The following is a 6,415-nucleotide window of genomic DNA, read 5'->3' as shown; positions in this document are numbered from 1 at the left end:
TTTTCAGTTTCAAGCCAAACCACGGCCAGGTGATGCAACCTACTTACTGTAATGTTTCTTTTTTTTTTCTTTTCACAGCTTTGCCCTCCCATTTAGACAGTGAAAATCAGTCGAGCATTAAAACCACTGCACAACACCACACACACACACACACACACACACACACACACACACACACACACACACACACACACACACACACACACACCAGGCTCTCTCTGGTCTCTTTTGAGCCATAACGAGGATGTGACATTCAACAGAGAGCTGCATCTGTCTCTGTAGCACACTGTCTCTGGTGGCTGGGGCCAGATCCACTGTCAGCCTCTCCCTATAGTGGATCAAAGAGAGTAATGGAGCAGCATTTTTTGCATGCATAGCACAGTTAAGCATCTTCTCTTCTCTCCTGTCATCATTTATGCTGATCTATTAATATCACACACCTCACTGCTTTTATTCACTCTTTTGCCACAGCTAAGTACATAGGCTAAAAGGCATGACAGGTGAGGCATTATAATCTTTGCCTTGCCTTTGTTGTGGATACTACAAGATACACACAATATGACAGTCAGGGGTAGCTGACTTGGAGCCAGGATCTAATCAATACTCCTGAGAAAGAGCTGCTTTGTTTTTCTCCATGTGAGCTGAGCTGATCAGTTTTCAGCTAGAGTTCCCAACATTATCTCTCAGCCTGACGTACAGTCCCCTTTTTCCATGTCCTCTGCTCACTTTCCACCCTATATATACCACCCATTTATAATTCTAACAGGTACTAATGAGTGAGAGTGTTTGCCATGTTCTTGCACATCTCTCCACAAACATGCACACACACACACTCTCCATCTGTGAGTGGCATCTTCTATAACCCACAGGACCCAAGAAATGCCATTATGAAATAACGCTGGCAGCCAGGGGAGTGAGGGCACAGTAAATATCCAAACACCTTTCTTGGCCTCTGAGCAGAATTCCTTTCTTTGCTCCTGCTGGATTTAGGCTGATGTATTAGAGGATTTGAAGCTCGGAAATTCATTATTACGCTATTTTACAGTGTTGTTAATCACCTAAAAAGCTAAAACTTGAGATACAGCAGGATAATAACTCAGCCTGCTGGGATGTAATTAGGGAAATGGTCAGAAGGGACCTGCTAGGTTCAATTTGATCCATGCTATAGAACAGATTTTACAGTTCTTTTCAATAATGTATTGCAATCACTTATTTTTCTATAGCTGCATGCAAGCCTGCTGAAATAAATCTCAAGATCACCACTTTCACGTCACAACTTTCGTAAGGAAGCCCAGAACATGAAACCGAAACAGCAAAAGATTAAAAGATAACTAACAAAGTTAGGTTATTATGCAATGAGCCTGCTAACAGACCAGGCTATATATTTCCTGAGGCAAAATTAAATGACTTGGTTTTTCCTCGTGTCTTGTAGGCGGTGCATCGCTTTGAAATGATCTGCTCCCAGTATGTGCTATAGTCCCCGTGCCTCCTCTACACATGGTCACATCAAAGCATTCTGCAGGCAAAGCACTGGCACCGCTATAGCACACCTTACACTGAAAAAAAGGGACTGGCCATCTCTTGGATTTATGTAAGCATCTTGCATGTATTTAACACAATTGCCTCATGTTTTAAAGTTAAATGTAACTATATAGTGTAAAAACTACATGATATGCAGAAAGGGTGTATTAAATTGTTCATATCATGTTCAGGTGAAGTAAGTCAATAAGATAGCAACGTTAAATCTCGTGAAACCACGCGTGATTTCATCTCGCGGGCTTTGGATCGTGGTTTAAAAAAGGCATCCATCTCAGTCAAGTCGAGCAGCCAACTCTACGTTTTTGGTATGTCTTGATTTTTTGAATTAATATTTACCATATTTCAGCCAAATGTAGTTAAACGTCTAGAGTGTCGCCATGTAACATGCTAAAAAAGAGCCGTTAGCTTATTTGCTGTTTTATCTGTTGTCAAAGAATTGGCGCTTTTTCATTTGAATTTGTCTTTGGCACAAGAGCCGTAATATCACATTAAACCTAATTACGAGGCACTCATAACATAATTTGGTTTTCTGTGTGAATAGATTTGCCAACTGACTCTTCAGTTACATTGTGTATTTACTGCACCGTGGTGTTAGTGAGATTTTGGACATTGAACAGCTTTAGCTAATATCATCAGCGGCATTATGCTAGCTTACATCCCTACCCCTCCTGCCCTCACCTGCTGTCCTTTTGTTTTTGTTTTTTTTGCTGCACATTGAGAGACGACCTCTATTCTGCATTTCACCAGGAGTCAGCTGATGGATTGTGGGTTCAAGGTGTTATGGTAAGAAAGTATATTCTATTTTCGTTTCTGTAACTTAATTATAATAGGTTTTTTATAATTATTAGGTGCATGCATACTCACCCTATTAATACAACTGAGAAATCCAAAATCTGCCATAGGTTTAACTTATACCTGTATGTATTGCCAGAAAGGTGATTACTGGACTCACATTAATGCACACTTGAACTGAAATGAGGTTGTAACTTGTGGGTTGTTGGGTTGCAAATCAGAAACAAACATCTTTGGATTTTTTTTTAATCCCATAAGATCTGGAAACACAGTTTTTATTCAACAAAACATTACTGATTAACCAAGCACAGTGCCTGCTGTTATTTCAAAATAATTTTATGTCATTTTAGATAAAATGCAGCATTCCAGTGCATCCCAACCATGCCTTTACAGTCAAGGTTTCTGACGGAGCTGAGTTTCTCTCTGACAGTCTGCTGAAAGTGTTTGCAAAGTGATCGGGGGAACAGGGCACAAAGCTAAAGGATGTAGCTGCCATTATGACAGTAAGAACTTTAAAATTCTTTAACTACAAAGTGTATATGTATTGCATTAGGTCAGTAAAAGATTTTTATGCTACATCCATTGAAACAGTCAACTATTACCTGTGAGTAATGATTCCACTAAAAGGATGCCATAATTTTCGTCATGCATTTACTGGCCCACTGAGAAAAATTTATCTTTTTTTTAAAAATAAATGTTCTGGAAACGATATATCCATAAAGTTGATGTCAAACAGGAACTTTTGCTATTGCTTTGTAGATGCTGGTGTTGCATGTTGACTGGTTTAAAAAGTCAAGAGTTTTTGTCTGGGATCATTTTCTTCTGTGCTACTGAAAAGTTCACAAATCTTTGTTTTCTTTGTTATAATACTTTAGGATGACATTAATGCTTGAAGTCCCTCATCAAAGTGCTCCGCATCTGTGTGAAAGACAATTGCAACATCTTGGTGCAGGAGTTCATGGTGAGTGTTTTATGAGTAGATTGTGGATTTGCAACATTTAAAAATGCATTTAGTTATCCACTTGATCCTCATTGGACTGGTTAGGACCAGTAGTCCTCTTTAATAATTTGAAGTTCACATGAGGCCTGGTAGTGAACTCGGCCGCCGGCCCTTGAGGCCCCACCCCCACCCCTGTATTAGGGGTCACATCAGTGTGAAAAAACTTTAAATTTGTCATTCTAATGAACAAAGGAAAATCCCACCAGTATTTACATTAGCTTTTGTTTGAAAAAAAAAAAAAAAAGACCAACTGACCAACAGCTAACCAAATTGTGGGGCTGAAAGTCTAAATTCTAACATCTTCTGAGTGACATAACCTGGATTTCTGATGGGCCGGTGTCTTTCTAACAAAAACTAATGTAAAGCATTTGAAATTATTATGTTTTTCACCCTCTCTTAGAAACTCTGTTAGACCATGGCAGCATGGCAGGCCACTCTTTGGCTATAGCTATTTACTATGTTGCTTGCATTGGTTTAAATTACTCTAACATTAGAACTGGTAGATTCAAAAGAGATGAGTTTAAAAAGGAATCTTAAAGAAATGTTTTGTGTTTAACCAGAACTTGCCTGAGGCCACTGCACAGATTGAGAAAACCACAATGAACATCTGTCTCCAGAGATGCGCCAGGCAATGACTTTTCTGATGTTGTTCTTCAAGATCTGGATAACGTGACCTTTGCAGTAGCCATGCTGTTTGGACCTTTTTTATTCCTTCAACATGAGTTACCCATCACAACTCTGCTACACTTTTGAGGTGATTCAAAGGGTGGTAATGGAGATGGATGCAACTCAGCTCTCAAGAAAAGCTCACAACTAAGACAAAACTGCTCCTGCAACGAAGCTCACTGTTATGCATGTGAGGTGACCAGCTCTAGGTGAGAGGACATTTAAATCTCACACTTGTTCTGCTGCATTTTTGAAGCTCAATTCCAGGAACGGATCGCAGGGTTCATTTTTATATACTCTGCAACTGCCATGAGGACGAGCTGTTTTTTGTTGTTGTTTGTTTTTCCTTTTGCTCTGTACAAGTTCTGTTTGTCTGTTTGGCAGCATTTTTAAATTTCTCTTTGTATTTTTTCTTTCTTTTACTAGTGAAGAGATGTAGCGTGAACAGTTATACAGTCTAAATATCCCATATGGGTCGTGTGAAATGGTATTTTCAGTTTCATTCAGTTGAAGTAAAGAACGTTGAATATTTCTAAGTGTGCTGTTTTGAACCAAGATGTCACAGTATGATCAGTGCTGTATTTTTTGACAGTCACTGTATCAGTTATTTTTGCGTCTCTTGAATAAAGGTTTTGACCTGCAAGTGCTAATTTCTTTAGTTATTGGGGTAAAATGGGTAGTGTTAATAGGAAGGTGTTTGCCAATTCAGTAACCTAATTTAATGTTAATGGAAACTAACATTACCTCAAATTGTTTAGTTATAATTGTTGTTTAACTGAATCTTGATGTCAGAGGCCTTAAATAGAATGTTTTGTATTGTTCTTTCCCAACATTTTTCAAAAGAAACAGTCTAATTTCTTTGCTGCGATTGATTCCAGAGAACACGGAAGAACTGACATTATTTAACTGTTGATTTATATAGATTCAGTAGAGGAGTAATGTCAGTTTAATTCTTTAACTACTGCAGTGAAATTAGACATGTTGTTTTGAAAGGTTACTGGTGGATGCCAGCAACCATCTTGGAAGAGAACAATACAATCTGTTATAAGGCCTCCATTTGAAAATTGTGTATTTGATACTAGAATATAATAGCAAAATGTAATTTGAAGATAACATGTAGTATTTAAGTGACCAAGTAGTATTGGGTAAAAGTTATTGAATGGTGTTGGGATAAAGTGAGAAAATTGTGAAGGATTAAAATATTTCAAGAGCTCAAATTACTTCATCAAAACATGTTTAAGTCACATTTTATCAACACAAATTGCACAGATTTATTGAACATGAATAAATTGTGTTAATTTAACTCAATTGTTTAAGTTGCTGCCAAAGCAAAACATCTGTGTGCAACAAATGTCCACCATTGAATTAAGTAAATCCAACAACATATTTTTTTCAGTGTACGCACATGAAATCTGCATTATGTTCTATCACAGTAATGTTACAAACACCACAAAGCTGCCTTTTATTAACAATGTCATCAGGAAGCCAACAAAGTGGAACACTTTCAGAGTTAAACCAGCATACACTTGATGTTCTGATAACAGGCTGTGCAGGCTGTAACCTTCTTTTACACAATGCCTGTCTGATTCAACACCATTATAAGACTAATCTGTTTGATACCATAATAAATACTAACTTGCTAATAACATGTTGCGCTGTCTACTGACAATGCAATCTGTTCAAAGAAAAAGCAACAACACTGCTGTATGCCACTGAGGCAACTTCCAGAAGGAATAAAAAGCACAGCATTGGTTTAATATCCTCCACTGTATGCTTACGCACTCAGGACATTATCTGTGTGCTTTAGGATATTTGCTCCTCTCCACAAGTATGTAAATAAACACTGATGTAGCTTTAAGTATAGCTGCACAGCATCCCATTAAAAATAATGCTATCATAGGTAAAAGCCATCAGGCTCTGCCTTGGATGTAGTCGTTTATTAAGTAAGCTTAGTGTACCACAAAGCTCACGGCCCTGGTTTAAGTAACCTTAAGAGCGAATGCTTTCAGTCTAGTGATGCTCGCCACAGTGGCGGGACTGAGTTTCACTTTGAGTTTGGAAATGTTATTATGACTAATACCGACATACAGGAACTCTACTGCAGAGGTGTGAGGGTGAAACTAGCCGTACCTACTGTACAGGATGAGCCTGGTCACACTGGAGCAGCAATGAGAGCTGAACGCTTCACAAGAAAAGCGAGACTCGCGTCAATATTTGCAGAGGATAAAGAGACTGCATAGCAAATCCTCATGACCATGTTAGAAGAAGAAGATGATGATAGGGAGCAGCTACCCAAAGCTAAGAGAGACCAGCATAGGGATCTTACCTTGGCAACTTTGCGTTATAAACAGGGTTTTGGAGACGTCCTCGCTGCTCCTGTCGCTGAGGTCATGATGAGGTCTGGGGGATGAAGAGGCG

The sequence above is a fragment of the Diplotaxodon limnothrissa genome, linkage group LG11 (assembly GCF_057381915.1).
Source record: "Diplotaxodon limnothrissa isolate DT_005_m linkage group LG11, D_limnothrissa_male_GT1.1, whole genome shotgun sequence".
In the NCBI taxonomy this organism is placed as follows: domain Eukaryota; kingdom Metazoa; phylum Chordata; class Actinopteri; order Cichliformes; family Cichlidae; genus Diplotaxodon; species Diplotaxodon limnothrissa.
This window is presented reverse-complemented; position numbering follows the sequence as displayed.